This window comes from Narcine bancroftii, chromosome 12 (genome assembly GCF_036971445.1).
Source record: "Narcine bancroftii isolate sNarBan1 chromosome 12, sNarBan1.hap1, whole genome shotgun sequence".
NCBI lineage: Eukaryota > Metazoa > Chordata > Chondrichthyes > Torpediniformes > Narcinidae > Narcine > Narcine bancroftii.
The window spans coordinates 52,617,500-52,642,278 of record NC_091480.1 but is presented as its reverse complement, the minus strand read 5'-3'; positions in this window follow the sequence as shown (position 1 = coordinate 52,642,278).

The following is a 24,779-nucleotide window of genomic DNA, read 5'->3' as shown; positions in this document are numbered from 1 at the left end:
CCAGCAGCAATAGAAATTCACCAAAACAAATGGTTAATTAAACTAAAGTTGCTTTTAATTATCTTTAAACATGAAAACAGGATTACACTTTAACTTATCACTATTGACTTAACTAACCTAAATTAACCCCCTTTTAATTCTAAGCACACGTGTATGTAATGTGTGTGTAAGTTCAGAAAAGTTCTTTGATTCACATTCCAATCTCACTTCTCACTCCTCCAAGTTCACTGGTTGCAAGCAATTCTTATACTGTGCACAGAATTTAACATTTATAAAGTTCACCAGGCTTTGGTGCTTGAAAGGTAAATGGTTACCGCTCAGGATGGTTCTTGTCGGTTTTCAGAGAGAGATGTGCTGTCCGCTGGATACCCCAGCCACTTCAGTGTCTTGCCAAAGAAACTTGCCCCCTCAGGGTTCTCCAGATGATAACCTCTTTCTTTCAGGTCACCACAGAGTTCCTTTTTGTTTCCCTTATTCCAAGTGAAACATTAAACAGCCAGTCCTCTCCTCTTGCATGAACTACAAGGGCTTTGACCAGGCTGAACTAAGAACTCACAACCCGTCTTCCAAATGGGGTTTTTCCACAAGCTTGCTAGTGTGTCCTGTTCCAGTTCCAGCTGCTGTTGCTGACTGTAACACTGTAAAACTGATCTCTCTCTCTCTCTCACGCACACACACGAAGCCTGTTTGACTCTCTCTGCAAAACCACCTGACCCTCTTAGAACAGCAAGTTCCCCTTCAGACAGTCTGCAGCTCCGACAAGCTCTTTCATCTGTTGCCTTTTTGTAACAGCAATCATTAGTGGAGTCTCGGGCACTCTCCAAAGCTTTTGCAAAGGCTCTGAGGCCCTGACATGTCTTAGCATGAGCAGAGCTCCAGTATTTCAAATAAGATCTGTTTTAAAGTGTTTGTTTGTGACCGACACTAACAAACCCTGCCCCAATTTATCTCCCAAAAGCATATCTATATACTCTGTCACACCTTCCCCTTTAAAGGAATTTTAACTCTTTTTTTAAACTTTATTTAAGATTTTATAACATGAATAACATATAGGATTACATTAAAAAAAATTAAGAATAAAATAATAAAATTACATACAATATCAATAATCTAAATAAACTATGACCTCCACAATAATTATTACACATTAATAACCCAACTCAAATTAGTCCAACCCCCCCTTTCCCCCCAAAATAAAGAGTGAAGAATTAATAAAGTTAATAATATATGTGAGAAAAAAAAAACACACTTACAAAAAAAAACAAAAACATAACCGATTAAAATACTAACAAAAAGAAAAGTAATTAATACTAAGATATCAGACTTAAAAAACATTTAAATCAAACTTAAATGCATATATTTAACAAACGGAGTTAAGATGAAACATATATTTAACTCAAACTTAATATAAAAAATTAGTAGTTAGTAACATTATCTATCAAAAATTCTTAAACAATAATCAATTCTTAAAAAAAATTGTAGCATGAAAAAAAAGATGAAAAAAAACTTTCTCTATAGAGATAAACCTTCACCAAATATCAACTAACTTCACATCTATCATCATATTAGTCACATAAACCACCATCTTAAAACAAAATTCAAACCTCATTAAGCATTGTACAATTCAATTTTAGTACTCTTCCACCATTTTTCCCTTTTACTCTTGAATAGTTATCCAATAAAAACTCCAATACCACATTTAAATATCCCCAATCATTACGTTAAAATTCAGATATCCAAGTAATAAAAACACATCTACAACGAAATCTATATCTTCAACAAATGGAGCATAAACCACAAACAAAACTCAAGCCTCATTAAGAATTGTACAATTCAATTTATAAATTTCACCATTATTCCCTTCGTTCTATAACTAAAATAGCAAAATAATATACACAGAATTACCACTCCTTTCACCTTAAAGTTAAAGAAAAAATATAAAAAAAAACTTATCCATCCCATTCACATTTAAATTTCAAATATTCCTTATCGACTGAATAAACTTTACAAAAAAAAACCACATCAATTTTTAGTTTTTTAAACAATCATATACTTTCTTATACTTTTTTTTATATAACAAAAAAAACCCCTTCACTCTTTAATCGAATAATACAAAAAAAGGAAAAAAAACGGGTAGGATGTTAAAAATAACCCCTCCCGTCTAAACCGCGCAATGCGGTAACTCCCAAAAAAAATGGGTGTGAGATAACTCACACGTAGCAGATGACTTTCAGGAAATAGTGCCTATCCAGTTCTCTCCCCCAACTCTCACTTCATCTTAAACTAACATCATTATTATTTAATATCCCTTTTTTTAAAAACAAAATTAGAAAAAAAAAGGACAACTCTTCTTTTAATCAGCTCCAACTGCCAAGTCACCATTACAACCATTCCTACTTGGAGCACGGCTCTTTTCTTCCATCTCTTGTCTCCTTAGAGATCGCGGCGGACTATGTCTCTGTTGAAACTGAGTAATTGGCAGCTCTTGAGCAAATGCTATAGCTTCCTTTGGAGAATCAAAGAACTTTGGTTGGCAACCATCTTGAAAAACCTTCAAAACAGCTGGATATCTAAAGGTTGCCTTGTAACCTTTCTTCCACAACAACTCTTTAGCAGGATTGAATTCCCGTCATTGGAACATAACTTCTTGACTCAAATCCGCATAGAAGAAAACTCGATTATTTTGAATCATCAAGGGTGATTTTCTCTGTTGTGCATTTCTAATAGCCACTCATAAAATAATAATTCAAGCAACGAACCAAAACAGATCTTGGACTTTGACCTGAAATAGGTCTTCTACACAAGGCTCTGTGAGCACGTTCCAGTATTATACCTTCCGGGAAATGTTCTTGACCCAGCACCTGCGGAATCCATTCAGTAAAAAATTTTCTTGGGTCTGGTCCCTCCATACCTTCTGGTAAACCAATAATCTTTATATTGTTCCGTCTGGATTAGTCAATCTTTTTCACCAAATTTTTATTTTGAGTTTGTAAGTCTTCGACCATTTTGGTCACATCAAAAACTTGATCCCGTATTTCGTCTTTATCTTCTTCACACGAATTAAATTTATCTCTCACTTCAAGCTTAAAAGCTCCAAACTCAGCCATCTTTTGAGAATGTATTTTCACCAAAGTATTAAACCGAGTACCAGTTTGGCATGTAGAGTTTTGCCGCCAGCCTTCCAGACCTCTGGGGGGGATTCCATCCATACCTGCTGCTTTGCCACTTTTCAGTTGTTCGATTGCCTTATATGTCTCATCCTGGGTGAGGACCTCATCCAGCTCTAGCCTTAGGGGCTGTTGAGGGAGCTGGATGAGTTTTTCAAGCTTTGTTGGGACCAAGGAAAACTGCATCAGGACCTTCGTGATGCCACCATCATCACCCTGTACAAAAACAAAGGCGAGAAATCAGACTGCTCAAACTACAGGGGAATCACGCTGCTCTCCATTGCAGGCAAAATCTTCGCTAGGATTCTCCTAAATAGAATAATACCTAGTGTCGCCGAGAATATTCTCCCAGAATCACAGTGTGGCTTTCGCGCAAACAGAGGAACTACTGACATGGTCTTTGCCCTCAGACAGCTCCATGAAAAGTGCAGAGAACAAAACAAAGGACTCTACATCACCTTTGTTGACCTCACCAAAGCCTTCGACACCGTGAGCAGGAAAGGGCTTTGGCAAATACTAGAGCGCATCGGATGCCCCCCAAAGTTCCTCAACATGATTATCCAAATGCACGAAAACCAACAAGGTCAGGTCAGATACAGCAATGAGCTCTCTGAACCTTTCTCCATTAACAATGGCGTGAAGCAAGGCTGTGTTGTCGCACCAACCCTCTTTTCAATCTTCTTCAGCATGATGCTGAAACAAGCCATGAAAGACCTCAACAATGAAGACGCTGTTTACATCCGGTACTGCACGGATGGCAGTCTCTTCAATCTGAGGCGCCTGCAAGCTCACACCAAGACACAAGAGAAACTTGTCCGTGAACTACTCTTTGCAGACGATGCCGCTTTAGTTGCCCATTCAGAGCCAGCTCATCAGCGCTTGACGTCCTGTTTTGCGGAAACTGCCAAACTGTTTGGCCTGGAAGTCAGCCTGAAGAAAACGGAGGTCCTCCATCAGCCAGCTCCCCACCATGACAACCAGCCCCCTCACATCTCCATCAGGCACACAAAACTCAAAACGGTCAACCAGTTTACCTATCTCGGCTGCACCATTTCATCAGATGCAAGGATCGACAATGAGATAGACAACAGACTCTCCAAGGCAAATAGCGCCTTTGCAAGACTACACCAAAGAGTCTGGAAAAACAACCAACTGAAAAACCTCACAAAGATAAGCGTATACAGAGCCGTTGTCATACCCACACTCCTGTTCGGCTCCGAATCATGGGTCCTCTACCGGCATCACCTACGGCTCCTAGAACGCTTCCACCAGCGTTGTCTCCGCTCCATCCTCAACATTCATTGGAGCACTTTCATCCTTAACGTCGAAGTACTCGAGATGGCAGAGGTCGACAGCATCGAGTCCACGCTGCTGAAGATCCAGCTGCGCTGGGTGGGTCACGTCTCCAGAATGGAGGACCATCGCCTTCCCAAGATCGTGTTATATGGCGAGCTCTCCACTGGCCACCGTGACAGAGGTGCACCAAAGAAGAGGTACAAGGACTGCCTAAAGAAATCTCTTGGTGCCTGCCACATTGACCACCGCCAGTGGGCTGATATCGCCTCAAACCGTGCATCTTGGCGCCTCACAGTTTGGCGGGCAGCAACCTCCTTTGAAGAAGACTGCAGAGCCCACCTCACTGACAAAAGGCAAAGGAGGAAAAACCCAACACCCAACCAACCAATTTTCCCCTGCAACCGCTGCAACCGTGTCTGCCTGTCCCGCATCGGACTTGTCAGCCACAAACGAGCCTGCAGCTGACGTGGACATTTACCCCCTCCATAAATCTTCGTCCACGAAGCCAAGCCAAAGAAAAAAACCTAGTACCAAGTTCAGTCATAATCTTGAATAATCCCTGCATTGTATAAGATAATTTAGATTCAAGATTCACAAAAATCTTTTCAATTGGAAGAGATTTTGGCTCAACAGATTCCTGCTTCTTCTCCAAAGGATCTTCTATTCCTTCCTTCATTCTGGTTGCCTTCCTTGTAGTATGACTGCGTGTGGAAACCCCAGCCACAGCCTCTCCTGATCCTTACGCCATCTTGCCACGCCCCCTGGAATTTTAACTCTTTGAGTTAAGATTCAGTTATAACTAAACTGTCTTTAAAATCATAAAAGAGATAACAATACACAATATATAACGTTATAATAAAGTAACTTCTATACATGATCAATTTTAACATCTTGATAAACAATCTGCTATCACATTATTTGTACCTTTGATTAATTTGCAGATTATATTCATGTAATATTAAACTCCAGTTTAACAATCTTCTCTTTTTCTTCATTTTATTCAAAATGATTGTGGTCAGTAAATATCACAATTTGTTCATGAGAGATATCGAAATATACATCAAAATTCTGCAGAGCAAATTTGATAGACAACAGTTCTTTTTCAATAGTGGAATAGTTCCTTTAATGAACATTGAATTTTTTTGAAAGGTAGGCAATTGGATGGTCAATTTCATTTTGTTTTTGCAATAAAACTGCACCTGCTGCTTCCTCACTGGCATCCACTGCTGAAGAAATGGTCTGTCAAAATCAGGAGATTTTAACACAGGGCAATGGCATAGCATCTCCTTTAAAATTTCTAAAGCTGTCTGACATATTTTAGTCCACACAAAGTTCTCCCCTTTCTTCAAAGGTTGGTTAAAGGAAGAGCAACCTCAGCAAAATCCTTCCATTCGTAAAAACCTTCTCACTGCTTTCTTGCCATTGGGAATAGAAAACTCAAAATTGCATTCACCTTAGCTTGAATAGGTGCAACTTTGCCATGACCAACTACATGACCCAAGTATGTTACAGAGACATTTGCAAATTGACTTTTTGCTTACTTAACAGTTAAGTTTTCATTGGATAATCTTGCAAACAATTTGTCCAATTCCCTTAGATGTTCTTTCCATGTGTCACTTTTTGTGACCAAGTCATCAATATAAACATCTGTATGTGTTAACCCTTGGATTACCAAATTAATCATCCTTTGGAATGTTGGAGGGACATTTTTCATGCCAAAAGGTAAAACATTCTACTCATATAAACCGGATAGAGTTACAAAAACCAAAATATTCTTTCCCCTCTCAGTTAAAGGCACACACCAGTAACCCTTCAACAAATCCAACTTAGTAAGAAATTTAGCTTTGCCTCTTTTATCAATACAGTCATCTATTCTCGGAATAGGATAAGCATCTGTTTTAGTTACTGAATTAACCTTCCTGTAATCTGTACATGCCCTCACAGTTCCATCTGGTTTTGGTACGAGAATATAAGGAGAACTCTAATCTGAGTTCAAAGGTCTAATAATATCATTTCTCAACATGTATTAAACCTCCTGATCCATGATTTTACTCTTCTGAATGTTTATTCTATATGGGTGTTGTTTTACAGGACTTGCTTCTCCCATGTCCACATCATGATAAATCACTGATGTCCTTTTTGGCACATCAGGAAACAAATTTGTATATTTCAAAATTAATTATTGTGACTTAAGATGACCTAACTTTTCCTCCAAATTTTCCAAAATTGCTGAGTTAGACAGGCACACGGGAACAATGGTTCCTTTAAGTTTACCCTCACAAGATTCTCTTTCCATAATATTATGATCCATAACTTCCTCAACCCTGTCAACGACTAACACCTCTGATACAGATTGTTCTCCATTACCCTTATCCTCATAATAAGGTTTCAACATATTTATGTGACAAACCTGACTTTTATTCCTTTGATCTGGAGTGTTAACAACATAGTTATCATCATTCAGTTTTGATTTAACTACGTACGGTCCAGAAAATTTAGCTCCCAAAGGATTGTCATGTGTTGGAAACAAAATCAAAACTTTACTTCCTGTCTTACTAGTAAATTCCTTACTTGAGCTTTCCTGTCAAATAAACGTTTCATTTTACCCTGAGCCATTTCTAAATTCACTTGAGCCAAAGTCCACACTTTTTGAAACATATCTTTAAATTTAGAAACATAATCCAGCAAGTCCAACTGCACATCCTTATTAACCCATTTTTCTTTTATCAACATTAAAGGTCCTCTAACCTAATGTCGAAACACAATCCTGCACAGCCTCCCTTGCTGCAAATAACAATAAATGAATTCCTTTCATCCCAATTTTTTCCATTCTCCAGACAATAAATCCTCATCATATATTTATGAGTAGAATGAAATCTTTCCAAAGCTCCCTGACTTTCAGGATGGTACACAGATGAAATAATCTATTTTATTCCCAACTTAGTGGATAATTGTCGGTCAGGTTGGAGGCCGGTGACCAGTGGTGTGCCTCAAGGATCTGTATTGGGCCCATTGTTGTTCGTTATATACATTAATGATCTAGATGATGGGGTGGTGAATTGGATTAGTAAATATGCAGACGATACTAAGATAGGTGGAATAGTGGATAATGAAGAAGGTTTTCAAGGATTGCAGAGGGATTTGGGCTGCTTAGAAAAGTGGGCTGAAAAATGGCAGATGGAATGTAATGCTGATAAGTGTGAGGTGCTTCATTTTGGTAAGAAGAATCAGAATAGGACATATGTGGTAAATGGGAGAGCATTGAGGAATACAGAAGAGCAGAAAGATTTAGGAGTATCGTTCCCTGAAGGTAGAAACTCACGTGAATAGGGTGGTGAAGAAGGCTTTTAGTATGCTGGCCTTTATCAATCATTGCATGGAATATAGGAGTTGGGAGGTGATGTTGAGATTGTATAAGACGTTGGTGCGGCCTAATTTGGAGTTCTGTGTGCAGTTCTGGTCGCCTAATTATAGGAAGGATATAAACAAAGTGGAGAGAGTGCAGAGAAGGTTTACCAGAATGTTGCCTGGGTTTAAGCATCTGGAGTATGGGGAGAGATTGGACAGATTGGGTCTTTATTCTTTGGAGCGTAGAAGGTTGAGAGGGGATTTGATAGAAGTATTTAAGATTATGAAAGGGATAGACAGAATGGATGTGGATAGACTATTTCCGTTAAGAGGAGGAAAGATTAAAACAAGAGGACATGAGTTAAGAATTAAGGGGCAGAGGTTTAGAGGTAACATGAGGGGGAACTTCTTTACTCAGAGAGTGGTAGCTGTGTGGAATCATCTTCCGGGAGAAATAGTGGCGGCGGAGTCAATTGTATTATTTAAGAAAAGGTTGGATAGGTATATGGATGAGAAGAAGATGGAGGGTTATGGGCATTGTGCAGGGAGGTGGGACTAGAAAGGGGTGTTTGGTTCGGTGCGGACTAGAAGGGCCTAATGGCCTGTTTCCGTGCTGTAATTGTTATATATATATGTTATTATAAATCAACTGTTGAAACAACCCAGACATAAAGTTAGATCCTTGATCACTCTGGATCTTATTAAGTAATCCAAAAACTGTGAAAAATCTTTCCAGAGCCTTTACCACCATTTTGGCTTTAATATTCATTAATGGTGTAGCCTCTGGAAATCTCAACGCTGGACACATAATTGTTAATAAGTACTATTTCCCAGACTTGATTTTAGGCAGGGGACCTACCCAATCTACAATAACCCTAGTGAAAGGTTACAACAGGAGTAGGTTGTAATGGATCCACTGGAGGACCCTGGTTAGGTTTCCCCACAACCTGACAAACGTGACATGACCAGCACCAATTTACAACATCCTTCCTCAAACCAGGCCAGAATAAATGTCTCAAAATCTTATTCATGATTTTCTTTACACCAAGATGACCACCCAGAGGTGTACTGTGGGCTAGATTTAAAATTTCATTCCGGTAATTTCTAGGAACAACCAACTGTTGAATCAACCCCCACTCTTCATTATCAGGAATATCAAGAGGTCTTCATTTCCTCATCAACAATTCACCTTCAAGTAATATCCACAAGCCATTTTAATCTCCTGTTCACTTACTGCTTTGTCCCTCAAGTCAATAAGATCTGTATCTGTCCACTGTTGCTGAATTAACTATTTCCTTGACAAAGAGAAATCCTCACTCTCACAATTAACCTGCTCTTTCAAAACTACTTCAGAAGCAACTGGGCAAGTCTCTATCAACTGGATCTTCCTCAGGTCTCATCATTTTCTTAGTCACAGACCTCAATCCTCTCTAACCTCATCCTTACCAGGCCGATTTGTTAATCTCAAAACTGACCCATTTTATCCTCTGCCAAATCATTCCCTAATAAAGATGAGACACCCTGCATGGGTAACTTTGAAATTACACCTACTACACAGCACAATGTTGTGAAGAGATATTGACTCTACCTCACCTCCAACACCCAGAATTAAAGTCGTCTCCACTGTGTCAGTCTTCTGATCAAGAGTTGAAACATTTTCCAACAACAGTGACTGAGCAGCCCCAGTATCTCTAAGAATTTTAACTGGAACCTGTGATTCTCCCTCCTTTACTGAAACTAAGCCCTCTGACACAAAAGGTTGAAAACATCCATGACACCTTTACCAGGTTTGGAACATCTGCTCTCCTTAAATTCAACTGTTTGAATACATGCTTCGGGTAAAACCAACTTTTCTCATCTCTTTTTCAATACGAGACAATTCGCAATAACATGACTAGGTTTCTTACAAAAATGACATAGAAATCCATTAGTTCTGTCCTTTCCCACCTTACCTTCATCTTTTCTCAATACTCTCTCTAGGCTCACTATTCTGCTCCACATTAACCTTCTGAACGGGCTTATTAATCTGTTCCACATTAACTCTCTGAACATGCCTACTATTTTGAAATGTATTGTTGTGAATTAGGGCAAATTTGTCCACTAGTCTAGCCGTTTACCGCCACGTCCCCACGTCTCTCTCATCCAGATATAATTTAATCTCACACCTTTTAATTTCATCAATTAATATTAATTCTCTCAATCTGTCAAAATCATTATTTATTCCTTTTGAGGCGCACCAACAGTCAAAACATAAAGATTTCTTCAGAGCAAATTCCATATAAGATTGATTCCATGTTTTCACCAAACCCCTAAATTTTTGTCTATATGCTTCTGGAACCAACTCATAAGCTTTCTTAACAGGATCATAATTTACCACTTTCTCTGTAGTCAAGTATGCAATTTGTGCTTTTCCTTTCAATACACTTTGGAGCATAAGAGGCCATTTTTCTTTTGGCCATCTTGAGCTCTCAGCAACCTTTTCAAAAAGCTGAAAATATGTATCTCCCTCATCAAAAGGAGGAACTAGTCAAAATCCTCTCCCCAGGAGTTACAGCGTCAATTCTCTTACTTCCCTCCATCTCAGTTTTTAACTTTTCTAATTGAAACTGTCTGTCTCTTTCAATCTTTTCCAAGTCATATTTTCTTTGTCTTTCATCATTATCCCTCCATTTTTCAGCTTCCTCTGCCTCATATTTCCTCTGTTTTTCAGCCACTTCTCTTTGTTTTCAGTTTTGTCTGCCTCATATTGTCTCTATTTCTCAGCCTCCAACACCTTCCATTTCACTCTTTCCTCTTCCACCCTCAATTTCTCCAATTCCTATTGCAATTTAACAGATCTTCTTCTTTGGCTTGGCTTCGCGGACGAAGATTTATGGAGGGGGGTAAAAAGTCCACGTCAGCTGCAGGCTCGTTTGTGGCTGACAAGTCCGATGCGGGACAGGCAGACACGATTGCAGCGGTTGCAAGGGAAAATTGGTTGGTTGGGGTTGGGTGTTGGGTTTTTCCTCCTTTGCCTTTTGTCAGTGAGGTGGGCTCTGCGGTCTTCTTCAAAGGAGGTTGCTGCCCGCCAAACTGTGAGGCGCCAAGATGCACGGTTTGAGGCGTTATCAGCCCACTGGCGGTGGTCAATGTGGCAGGCACCAAGAGATTTCTTTAGGCAGTCCTTGTACCTTTTCTTTGGTGCACCTCTGTCACGGTGGCCGGTGGAGAGCTCGCCATATAACACGATCTTGGGAAGGCGATGGTCCTCCATTCTGGAGACGTGACCCATCCAGCGCAGCTGGATCTTCAGCAGCGTGGACTCGATGCTGTCGACCTCTGCCATCTCGAGTACTTCGACGTTAGGGGTGTAAGCGCTCCAATGGATGTTGAGGATGGAGCGGAGACAACGCTGGTGGAAGCGTTCTAGGAGCCGTAGGTGGTGCCGGTAGAGGACCCATGATTCGGAGCCGAACAGGAGTGTGGGTATGACAACGGCTCTGTATACGCTTATCTTTGTGAGGTTTTTCAGTTGGTTGTTTTTCCAGACTCTTTTGTGTAGTCTTCCAAAGGCACTATTTGCCTTGGCGAGTCTGTTGTCTATCTCATTGTCGATCCTTGCATCTGATGAAATGATGCAGCCGAGATAGGTAAACTGGTTGACCGTTTTGAGTTTTGTGTGCCCGATGGAGATGTGGGGGGGCTGGTAGTCATGGTGGGGAGCTGGCTGATGGAGGACCTCAGTTTTCTTCAGGCTGACTTCCAGGCCAAACATTTTGGCAGTTTCCGCAAAGCAGGACGTCAAGCGCTGAAGAGCTGGCTCTGAATGGGCAATTAACAGATCTATCCTCTGGAAAATTATCTTTCTCAACTTATTTTCCCTCACCGATATAATATTTCACTATAATTTTCTGTATTTGTATTTTCCTCATCCAATCTTTGATCTCAGTCAATTTTAATGCCTTAGAAATAACCATCAGTTTCTCTTTTCTCTTGCTCTGCAGCTCTGCAGATGATGGTTGGGACAAAAATGTATCAACACCCATTGCTGCTGTTTTCCACACACAAGCTTTAAATTAACATGAAAAAACAATTAACTAATAACTCACAAAAATTCAAATGTTCAATCTGAAAGGACGAGACCCCATAAAATTTTACGAGCCCAAAGGACCCCAAGACAAATGGTTACTTAAACAAAATTTGATTTTAATTATTTTTAAACATGAAAACAGGTTCACACTAACCTAACTTAACCCCCTTCTAATCCTAAGCTCGCGTTTATGTAATGTGTGTGTAATTTCAGAAAAGTTCTTTGGATCACAATCCAATCTCACTTCTCATTCCTCCAAGTTCATTGGTTGCAGGCAATTCTTACACTCTGCACAGAATTTAATATATATGAAGTTCACCAGGTTTTGATGCTTGAAAGGTAAATGGTTACTGCTCAGGAAGGTTCTTGTTGATTTTCAGAGAGAGATTCGTTGTCCACTGGACATTCCAACCACTTCAGTGTCTTGCCAAAGAAACATGCCCCCTCAGGGTTTTCCACAGAGTTCCTTCTTGTTTCTCTTATTCCAAGTGAAACATTAAACAGCCAGTCCTCTCCTCTTGCATGAACCACAAGGGCTTTGACCAGGCTGAATTAAGAACTCACAACCCATCTTCCAAATGGGGTTTTTCCACAAGCTTGCTAGCGTATCCTGTTCCAGTCCCAGCTGCTGCTGCTGACTGTAAAACTGATCTCTCTCTCTCTCTCTCACACACACACACACACACACACACACACACACAGAAAAACCCATTTGACTCTCTCTGCTTGCAAAACCACCTGACCCTCTTAGAACAGCACGTTCCCCTCCAGACAACCTGTGGCTCTGACAAGCTCTTTCATCTGTTGCCTTTTTGTAAACAACAAACCATTAGTGAAGTCTCTTGGGCACTCTCCAAAGCTTTTGCAAAGGCTGTGGGGCCAATATGTCTCGTATGAGCAGAGCTCCAGTATTTCAAATAAGATCTGTTTTAAAGTGTTTGTTTGTGACCTACACTAACAAACCCTGCTCCTATTTATCTCCCAAAAGCTTATCTATATACTCTGTCACAGGAGATTTTCGTGAGGAGAAGCTCGGAGGGCAGTTTGCCAATTGGTGAATTTACTTGTGGCTGCTGTGGAACCAGAATCCTCCATCCTGAAAGAGCTCTGGTAATCACCTAAAATATTTCTGGAAGTTGCTGGGCCCAAAATATTTTCACATTTCCAGACACCAGCACACTCTGCAAGGGGAGGTGCCGAGAGACCATGTTACTGTAGATCGCCATTGCCTGGCAAGTGGAATTTGACAATTACACTGGACAACATATGATGACAACAAAGGTTTGCTTCCTGTAAAGAAATTGGGGATTATGATAGATTGTGTTCAAGCTGAACACAAAGATCATTTCAAATCTGCTGCATCACGTTGGAAGTTGGAGAAACATTAAATTAATTTTTATTGAATTTAACATGTTTAATCGCATCATTGCATTAGTTCAACTGACCTAAAAATGTTTTACCGCTGATTTTCGTTTGTACTCAGCATCTGATGCCTCTCGTGTCAATGTCCAACAATAGTCGGCCGGCGTTGATGGATTCCAGTTGCCCTGATACCGCTTTTCCACGGCACCATATCCTGGTGATACCTTTCACCGTGTTCATCATTGACGCACCAAGATCAGCCGGGAAGGAGTCCACGTGCGAATGCAGGAAATGAATTTTCAACGACGTTGCACTTCATGGTTTTGTCTGCTTGAAGTGGACTTAAAACATGACAGGAAATCACAAAAATCTATTATATCGTAAAATAAGTACGTGATAGGAATTTTTTATGGTGCTTTTCATGATCAGCAGCTCAAAGTCCATAAAATACACCCAAAAGTATTCAGGAAGCAAAATCTTCACTGTCCAGTGTAATCAGTCTAAGCCTGAATGTTATCATTAAAATTAGTAAAGTTAGTAACATTATCAAAAATTCTTAAACAATAATCAATTCTTAAAAAAAAATTGTAGCATGAAAAAAAAGAAAAAAAAACTTTCTCTATAGAGATAAACATTCACCAAATATCAACTGACTTCACACCTATCATCATATTAGTCACATAAACCACCATCTTAAAACAAAATTCAAACCTCATTAAGCATTGTACAATTCAATTTTAGTACTCTTCCACCATTTTTCCCTTTTACTCTTGAATAGTTATCCAATAAAAACTCCAATACCACATTTAAATATCCCCAATCATTACGTTAAAATTCAGATATCCAAGTAATAAAAACACATCTACAACAAAATCTATATCTTCAACAAATGGAGCATAAACCACAAACAAAATTCAAGCCTCATTAAGAATTGTACAATTCAATTTATAACTTTCACCATTATTCCCTTCGTTCTATAACTAAAATAGCAAAATAATATACACCAGAATTACCACTCCTTTCACCTTAAAATTAAAGAAAAAATATTTAAAAAAAACTTATCCATCCCATTCACATTTAAATTTCAAATATTCCTTATCGACTGAATAAACTTTACAAAAAAAACCACATCAATTTTTAGTTTTTTAAACAATCAAATACTTTCTTATGCTTTTTTTTATATTTAAAAAAAAAAAAACCCTTCACTCTTTAATCTAATAATACAAAAAAAAAGGAAAAAAAACGGGTAGGAGGTTAAAAATACCCCCTCCCGTCTAAACCGCGCAATGCAGTAACTCCCAAAAAAAAATGGGTGTGAGATAACTCACACGTAGCAGATGAATTTCAGGAAATAGTGCCTATCCAGTTCTCTCTCCCAACTCTCACTTCATCTTAAACTAACATCATCATTATTTAATATTCCTTTTTTTAAAAAAAACATTAGGAAAAAAAAGAACAACTCTTTTTTTTAATCAACTCCAACTACCGAGTCACCATTACAACCATTCCTTCTTGGAGCACGGCTCTTTTCTTCCATCTCTTGTCTCCTTAGAGATCGCGGCGGACTATGTCTCTGTTGAAACTGAGTAATTGGCAGCTCTTGAGCAAATGCTATAGCTTCCTTTGGAGAATCAAAGAACTTTGGTTGGCAACCATCTTGAAAAACCTTCAAAACAGCTGGATATCTAAAGGTTGCCTTGTAACCTTTCTTCCACAACAACTCTTTAGCAGGATTGAATTCCCGTCGTTGGAACATAACTTCTTGACTCAAATCCGCATAGAAGAAAACTCGATTATTTTGAATCATCAAGGGTGATTTTCTCTGTTGTGCATTTCTAATAGCCACTCGTAAAATTATTTCTCTGTCGTAATAATTCAAGCAACGAACCAAAACAGGTCTTGGACTTTGACCTGAAACAGGTCTTCTACGCAAGGCTCTATGAGCACGTTCCAGTATTATACCTTCCGGGAAATGTTCTTGACCCAGCACCTGTGGAATCCATTCAGTAAAAAATTTTCTTGGGTCTGGTCCCTCCATACCTTCCGGCAAACCAATAATCTTTATATTGTTCCGTCTGGATTGGTTTTCCAAATAATCAATCTTTTTCACTAAATTTTTATTTTGAGTTTGTAAGTCTTTGACCCTTTTGGTCACATCAAAAACTTGATCCCGTATTTTGTCTATATCTTCTTCTCACGAATTAAATTTATCTCTCACTTCAAGCTTAAAAGCTTCAAACTCAGTCATCTGTTGAGAATGTATTTTCACCAGAGTATTAAACCTAGTACCAAGTTCAGTCATAATCTTGGATAATCCCTGCATTGTATAAGATAATTTAGATTAAAGATTCACAAATCGTTCATTCATAACATTGCCGTCAGGTGCTACTGCACATGTACGAACCTGAATAACTCTTTGTTCTAAAAGCTGTTTGGCGCCCTCTTTAGGGGGCTCTACCGATGTAACATTAATCTCTACATCCGAAAGCTGTATCTCTCTCCTGGGATCCATTTCAGGGTGAGTCTCGATGTTTTTCCTGTAGGTAGGCTCCAAAACTTGAACTTTTAGAAAATGTAGTTTTTTGATGATCTGTTGTCGTTTTTTTTGCTCTTTTTCACCAATTGTACCGTCAGAAGTTAAATTAACAGCACTGAAGTTATCTAAACTTTTAAAGAATTTTAACGGGCATTTCTAGACAAAACAATAAGATAGAGTCAGGAGAGGACTGGAAGGCACGTCTGATCCTTATGCCATCTTTCCACGCCCCCCCCCATCATGCCAATACTTGTTGGATGTAAAGTGGTTTGAACATAGAACACTACAGCACAGACCCTTTGGCCCTTGATGTTGCGCCGACCGATATATTCCCTAAAAAAATGTACTAAAACACTCCCTACCCGTAATCCTCCACTTTTCCTCCATCCATGTGCCTGTCTAAGAGTCTTTCAAATGCCCCTACCACTCCACCACCACTCCTGGCACCCACAACTCTCTGTGTTAAAAAGAATTTACCCCTGACATCTCCCCTAAGGCATTGGTGAGGCCAAATTTGGAATACTGTGTGCAGTTTTGGTCGCCAAATTACAAGAAGGATATAAATAGAATAGAGAGAATGCAGAGGAGGTTTACGAGAATGTTGCCGGAGTTTCAGGGTTTGAATTACAGTTGAACAGGCTGGGACTTTATTCCCTGGAGAAGATTGAGGGGTAATTTGATAGAGGTATTCAAAACTATAAGGGGGACGGATAGAGTCAATGTGGACAGGCTTTTTCCACTGAGAGTGGGGGAGATTCAAATAAGAGAGGATGGATTGAGAGCAAAAGGGGGAAACATGAGGGGGAATTTCTTCATGCAGAGGGTGGTGGGGGTGTGGAATGAACTTCCGGCAGTGGTGGTAGAAGTGAGATTGATGTTAATATTTGAGGAAAGGTTGGAAAGGTTGGACAGGAGGGTTGTGGAGGGTTATGGGCCGAATGCAGGCCAGTAGGACTAGGTGGGAGAAGACGTTTGGCACGGACTAGTAGGGACGAACTGGCCTGTTTCTGTTCTGTCATTGGTTATATGGTTAAACTTCCCTCCTTTTGGGGCATCATTTAAAAAAAAATATTTGAATGGTGCTGTTGCCTTCGCCCGAAAGAAACAGCTGTGTCTCTCCAAACTATCAGTTTTTTTTCACTCTTCTGCTGCTGAAATAGTTCTGACCAAAGTCACCAATTGCTTCCCTGTGAATGTGTCAACAGTACTTGTCTCATTTGCTGTCTAATGCTGTGGCAATCCACCCCAGATCAAACATGGAGGAAAACAATATAGGCAGAAGTAGAACTACGCAAGGCTCAGGACCACAGAGAAAGTGAGGTGGGAAGAAATATCTTGATCGTGTGGTCTTGAAAATTTGCCTCTTGGTTTCTGGGAACTTTTAGACAAGTTAATGTACATGCGAGTTTGGTTACTTGTATCAGGCCTCCAGTAAGGGCATCAGCTGATGATGCTGGGGTCATGGTGTGTGTTTGGAAGGAAAGAAGATTTCCTCAAGCCCAGGCTGGCTGAAAACTGGGCTTTCGGAGCTTTCCTTGACATTTAAGATTATTCTCAGTAAAAACACGATGCTGGAGAAACTCAGCAGGTCAAACAGTGTCCTTTATGTAGCAGAGATAAAAATACATAACCCACGTTTCGGGCTCGAGCCCTTCATCGAGGTACGAACAAAATGTCAGTGACGCCTGAACAAAAAGGTGGAGGGGAGGAGCAGGGGGAGCAGCATGGTCCCACAGGCAGGAGGTAATAGGTGGAGAAGGGAGGGAGGGCACAGCAGCAAACAGGGAGAGGGGGGATGGCTTAGTAAATGGAGAGGGAAGAGGTGTGGAGAGCTGGAGGAAAGGAGACGATGGGGAAGGGAATGGGGAATGTGCTTGAACAGCTTTTGGGCTGTGGGCTAGCAGAAACCAGAGAAGTCGACGTTAATGCCATCCAGTTCGACCCTTGAGGTCGAGAATGATGACCTTCATTCCATTGATCTATTTATGGGCTCTCAAGTGGCTTATGAGTCCAATCTTGGCTTTGAAAGTTCTTCTGCATTCAGGACAGGTCGTTCCAGATGGCAGATCGGGCTTTGGTCATTGCTGCTTCTCTTTCCATTTATTTCTCTTCTCGCTCTGCACATCTGTTGGCTTCAAAAGTAGCTGTTCCTTCTCGGATGATGGTTTCCAGAGTTTCCTGTTCTTGGCATTTGTTTCCCAATTATTAATGTCAATGTTACATTTCTTCATGTTGGATTTTAAGACGTCTTTGAATCTCTTCTGTTGTCCACCTCTTTTACATTTGCCTTTTTCAAGCTGGGAGTAGAAGATTTGTTTTGGCAGACGTTTGTCTTCCATCCAAACAACACAACCGCTCTAACTTGGTGGGTACTTCATAACGTCGGCTTCAATGCTTGTTGTTTTTGGTTCATTTAACACGCTGACGTTAGTTCTTCTATCTTCCCAACTGATATTTGAGATGTTTGAAGACAGCATTGATGGAACTTTTCAAGTGCCTTTGGATGTTGTTGGTGTGTTGTGCAGGTTTCCGATGCATACAGAAGCATTGTGATCACCGCTGCTTTGTACACTAACAATTTGGTGTCTGTTCAAATGTCATGATCATAAAAGGCTCATATTCAGAGATTTCCAAAAGCTGTTCCAGCACATTTAAGACAATGTTCGATCTTGTCATTAAGGTTGACATTGGAAGAGAGGTGCTACGAAAACTGCCTCAGGACCTTCGTGATGCCATCATCATCACCCTGTACAAAAACAAAGGCGAGAAATCAGACTGCTCAAACTACAGGGGAATCACGCTGCTCTCCATTGCAGGCAAAATCTTCGCTAGGATTCTCCTAAATAGAATAATACCTAGTGTCGCCGAGAATATTCTCCCAGAATCACAGTGCGGCTTTCGCGCAAACAGGGGAACTACTGACATGGTCTTTGCCCTCAGACAGCTCCAAGAAAAGTGCAGAGAACAAAACAAAGGACTCTACATCACCTTTGTTGACCTCACCAAAGCCTTCGACACTGTGAGCAGGAAAGGGCTTTGGCAAACACTAGAGCGCATCGGATGCTCCCCAAAGTTCCTCAACATGATTATACAACTGCACGAAAACCAACAAGGTCGGGTCAGATACAGCAATGAGCTCTCTGAACCCTTCTCCTTTAACAATGGCGTGAAGCAAGGCTGTGTTCTCACACCAACCCTCTTTTCAATCTTCAGCATGATGCTGAACCAAGCCATGAAAGACCTCAACAATGAAGACGCTGTTTACATCCGGTACCGCACGGATGGCAGTCTCTTCAATCTGAGGCGCCTGCAAGCTCACACCAAGACAAAAGAGAAACTTGTCCGTGAACTACTCTTTGCAGACGATGCCGCTTTAGTTGCCCATTCAGAGCCAGCTCTTCAGCGCTTGACGTCCTGTTTTGCGGAAACTGCCAAAATGTTTGGCCTGGAAGTCAGCCTGAAGAAAACGAAGGTCCTCCATCAGCCAGCTCCCCACCATGACTACCAGCCCCCCTGCATCTCCATCGGGCACACAAAACTCAAAATGGTCAACCAGTTTACCTATCTCGGCTGCACCATTTCATCAGATGCAAGGATCGACCACGAGATAGACAACAGACTCTCCAAGGCAAATAGCGCCTTTGGAAGACTACACAAAAGAGTCTGGAAAAACAACCAACTGAAAAACCTCACAAAGATTAGCGTATACAGAGCTGTTGTCATACCCACACTCCTGTTCGGCTCCGAATCATGGGTCCTCTACCAGCATCACCTACGGCTCCTAGAACGCTTCCACCAGCATTGTCTCCGCTCCATACTCAAAATTCATTGGAGCGACTTCATCCCTAACATCGAAGTACTCGAAATGGCAGAGGCCGACAGCATCGAGTCCACGCTGCTGAAGATCCAGCTGTGCTGGGTAGGTCACATCTCCAGAATGGAGGACCATCACCTTCCCAAGATCGTGTTATATGGCAAGCTCTCCACTGGCCACCGTTACAGAGGTGCACCAAAGAAGAGGTACAAGGACTGCCTAAAGAAATCTCTTGGTGCCTGCCACATTGACCACCGCCAGTGGGCTGATATCACCTCAAACCGTGCATCTTGGTGCCTCACAGTTCGGCGGGCAGCAACCTCCTTTGAAGACCGCAGAGCCCACCTCACTGACAAAAGACAAAGGAGGAAAAACCCAACACCCAACCCCAACCAACCAATTTTCCCCTGCAACCGCTGCAACCGTGTCTGCCTGTCCCGCATCGGACTTGTCAGCCACAATCAAGCCTGCAGCTGACGTGGACTTTTACCCCCTCCATAAATCTTCGTCCACGAAGCCAAGCCAAAGAAAGAAGGAAGAGAGGTGACAGGGAAAGTGGTCCATATTTTCCAGGTGACAGGGAAAGTGGTCCATATTTTCCAGGGTTGTTTCACCAAGTTGAATTGATGGTTCTATCCGATTTGTCTCATTTAGTGATATTTTGTAGATGATTTGAGTCTTCTTAGAATTGACGGTAAGTACAAGTTTCGTATATGCGCAGTCGAAGGCAGTCAGAATCTGTTGAAGATGGTATTGAGAGTGCTGCAACACTGTCCTCTGCATATTGGAACTCGATAAGGGAACTCGTGGGTGTCTTGTTTATGGACTTCAAATGGACAAGATTGAAAAATCTGCCATGAGTTCTGTAGATAATTTTGATTCCTGAGAGTAGATCATCTTCGATAATGTGGACGATACTGCATTATTATGAATCGGCACGGTTGAAATTTATTAAAAGGATGTTTTAAGTGGACAACCCTTTGATATGGGCTGATATTGAATTATCTCAGATTGATGAGAAGAGGATGGATCAGTTTATTTATGGATGGAATTCTCAGTTATTACTTAATTATAATTTGCCTCTGTTGAAACATTTAATGGAATTATGGACTAAAAAGAATGAAATTATGGGTATTCAAGGTAAAATTTCAGCTAAAACTCCTTTGTTTCAAAACACGCTTTTTTCTTTTACACTTAATAATCAACTTTTGAAATTGTGGGAACAGAAAGGAATTAAATTGGTAGAGAATTGTTATGAAGGAGGATATTTTATTTTGTTTCAAAGACTGAAAGAGAAGTATGAAATATCTTCGAATACTTTTTTCTTATTATCAAGTTAAAGCCTTATTGTTGGGTAATTTTGGGCATACAGTCTAAATTTGAAATTCTACTTACTGATGGTGGTAAGAAAGGATTTATATCTGAGATGTATGCTTTATTGCAGAATAAAATACTTAAACTGAATGTTTATAAATCTAGAATGAAGTGGGGAAAAGATTTGGAGTTATGTATTTCTCAGGACGATTGGATGACTAGATGTGAGGATAGTATGACTAAAATTGTCAATGTAAGGTATAGATTGGTTCATTATAATTTTATCCATCAATTATATTTGACTCTGGAGAAATTAAGGAAATATAAGTTTATTCCTTCTGATTTATGTTTTAGATGCCATGAGAAAGTTGGTTCTTTCTTACATTCTCCTTGGTTATGTAAGACGGTGAGGCCCTTTTGGTATAGAATTAAGGAATTTTTAGAAGCTGTTTTTAAATTTAAAATTTCACTTAATCCTTTGGCATTTTTATTGGGTTATATTAAGAAATTGAGCTTGGAGTTAAAATTGAATAAGTTTCAAATCGGTTTTTTTGAGATTGGCTTTAGCTGTAGCTAGGAAATGTTTGGCAATTACTTGGAAAAATGAGACTAATTTGAGTTTTCAATGGTGGCATTTAGAAATGAGATCTTGTATTCCGTTGGAAAATATAACATATAATTTACATAATAATTATTTTTGTTAAAACTTGGAATTTGGAATATATGGGGTTGAATTATTAATTTTTTTCCCATATGTTGCTGGTGTTGCTCCAAACCATGCCAAATAACTGATTGAGAGTTTTATGTTATGTGATCTCCTCTTCTTTCCCTTTTCTTCAGGGTAGTTTAGAGTGGGGTGGATGGGATAAAAATATTAAGTACTTGTTTGTACCTTTATTGTATGATTTATTATGATTATTAAATAAAATTTTCAAAAAAATTATGGTGAACAAAGTTGAGGCAATCATACATCCCTGTTTTACTCCAGATTTGACTTGAATTGTTGCTGACCATGAATGTTGCAAACTTGCCATCGTGGAGGAGTCTCAGGATTCTAATGTACTTTTCAGGACATCCCATAGGCATTCCCTTGACACCAAGTCAAAGGCTTTGGTGAGGCCGATGAATGCCATATTCAAGTTCACGACATTTTTCTTGCAGTTGTCGTGTTGTGAAGATCATGTCGATTGCTCCACTTGATGGTCTAAAACCAGCATGTGTCTCCGGAAGGATCTTCCAATCCTTTAGCTGATGTGGCTGAGGATCTTTCCTGCTGTTGCTAACAGGGAAATTCCACAATAGATTCCACATTCTGATTGATTGCCTTTTCCTTTTGCAGATGGTAATGGTTGCTGAGTCTGTAAAGTCTGCTGGTACATCTTCATTTATCTAGATCATGATGAGAAGTTGATGCAGTTGATAATGAAACTAGTTACCTCCGCTGGTATTCCATCGAATCCAGTGGTCTTATTGTTTTTCAAGACTCCTTCTTGCTGAGGGAGTCGTTGACGGGCTGTTTTGTAATGTTGTTAATCACATTCCTGTCAATTGAGATGGTTTGATTTAGAAGATAATCAACGTGTTCCCTCCATCAAAAATTGATGTCAGCATTGCTCTTCAGGATGGTTAGACCATCTTTGCCTTTGAGAGGGTCTTGACTGTTACTTGCGTTAAAAAAGCCTCGAGTGCTGTTGGTATCCGCCAGCTCGCTTCTTCCACTATTGCTTTTTTAGGTTTCGGGTGCTCTTCTGGACTGCAGCCTTGCATTCCCAATAGCATTTCCCAGATGGAAAATCAGGTTCTGTTTCTCCAATTTATGGGTGGCCTTGGTGGGAGAGTACATGAGGCCATGGACTGACGTGTCAGTGCAGGAGTGGGGTGCAGAATTGAAGAGGTTAGCTACTGGGAGATCCCTGTTACTGGTGGCGTCACTAGGGTGGGTGACACCCGGTGCTGTAGCTCATGGTGCCACCCCCATCGTGGACTGAGTGTACCAAGCGTAGAAGAAACAGGTTCCTTATATGTCTGGGGTGGCGGCACCAGCGGAGGGGCTGAGCAGGGCTGGGCGGCTGAAACACTGCACAAAAGTTTTATTTTCATTTTGCTGTTATCCCCTGTGATGGTGTCACCGGGTGTGGTCTGTACCTCCCTAATGACGTCAGTGCCCTCTCACTGATACAGACAGGGCAAAGATGCTCAGCGAAGCAATCTCCCAGTCTGCGTCCTGTCTCTGATGTGGAGAAGGCCACAAACATCGTCTTCTGTGGGCCTGTGCCCCTCCCCCCACCATTTTGTTCAGGCACTTGCCATCATTTTGCCCGTACCTTGATGAAGGACTCAAGCCCAAAACATTGGTTCTATATCTTTATCTTTACTACATAAAGGACACTGTTTGACCTGCTGAGTTTCTCCAGCATTTTGTTTTGACTTTAACCACTGTGTCTGCAAACGTTCGTGTTTCATTTGAGATTAATCTATTCATTTTCAGTCTCTTGAAAAGATTCTTCAATGCTTGCTCTCGAAGAATGGAGAAATGATTTGTTCATGATGACATTTTTCATAAATTAAAAAAAAGGAGCCTTAATAAATTATTAAATGATCTGCTCCCACGTTGATAACAGGGCCCACATGTTATACATACACTCCTGAAGATGCTGATACTTGCTACAAGTTGTGCAAAACTGGATTACATCAATAAAACTTAGATTAAAGAATGAAAGAACACTCCCTGATCACATTTCAAGTGCGGTGAAACAATGGACACTTCAACATGAAAGCAAATGACGCTCGTGAATCAGTTTCACAGGAGTGGGTCTCTCAACCTGGCTGACCACTAGTTGACATCTCATCCTGGATGAGTAACAATTTCTTCCGAATGAACACTGGAAAGAACTAAAGACCTCCAGAAATCTGAAATTTCTTCCTGGAGTGTGGAATGAGCTGCCAGCTGAGGTGCTGAATATGGGCTCAATTTTACCGTTGAAGAAGAATTTGGACATGGATGGGAGAGGTACAGAGAGAGGGCTATGGACTGGGTGCTGGTCAGTGGGACGAGGCTAAACAAAATGGGGAAGGGGCCTGTTTCTATGCTGTAATGTTCTGTGGTTTCTTTATAGTGGCTTCCCCCTACCAGAGTCAACAAAGCCCTGGTCTTCATCTCATCCATTTCTCTGCTCTCATAGAATCATAGAACATTACAGCACAGAAACAGGCCCTTCAGTCCTTCTAGCCTGTGCTGAACTATTATTCTGCTTGGTCCCTCTGCTGTTGCACCCAACCCATAGCCCTCCATACCTCTCCCATCCCTGTACCTGTCCAAATTCTTCTGAAATGTTAAGAAAAATAACTTTCTCTAACCGCTTACTCTACTCTCTTACAGCCCGGCTCATCCATTTCTGGCCCCTTGATAATAGCTCTGAACTCAGGAATTTCTAACCCTTAAATCATTCTGCCTCTCTTCATGATCCATTTTAACCATTTATTTCTTAAAATCTCTCATACCCGAGTTAATAGTGTGAGAAACAGAAGTACCTTCACAGAAATTGCTCGAGACAAAAATTGAGAACAAAGAACATTTATTATACAACAATGCAAAGTTGGGTGCTTCCCCTTACCCTGGGAATACACACAGATACTGGGGCTCACCCAACTTTTATACATTTCATTTCAGTACAGAGATACCTTCCCCCCAACATTCTTCTGCCTCCTGGATTGGTTTAGCATTAGGTAATTCTGCCCACGTGGATTCTAACTTCTTATCAGTTTATGTGTCTTCCTGCAAACTTGTTAGCCAGAGAAGTATCATGTCTTTGTTCTTCACTCATTAATCAATCCCTAAGACTTGCTAAAACTATCTACTTATTATCCTGTTTT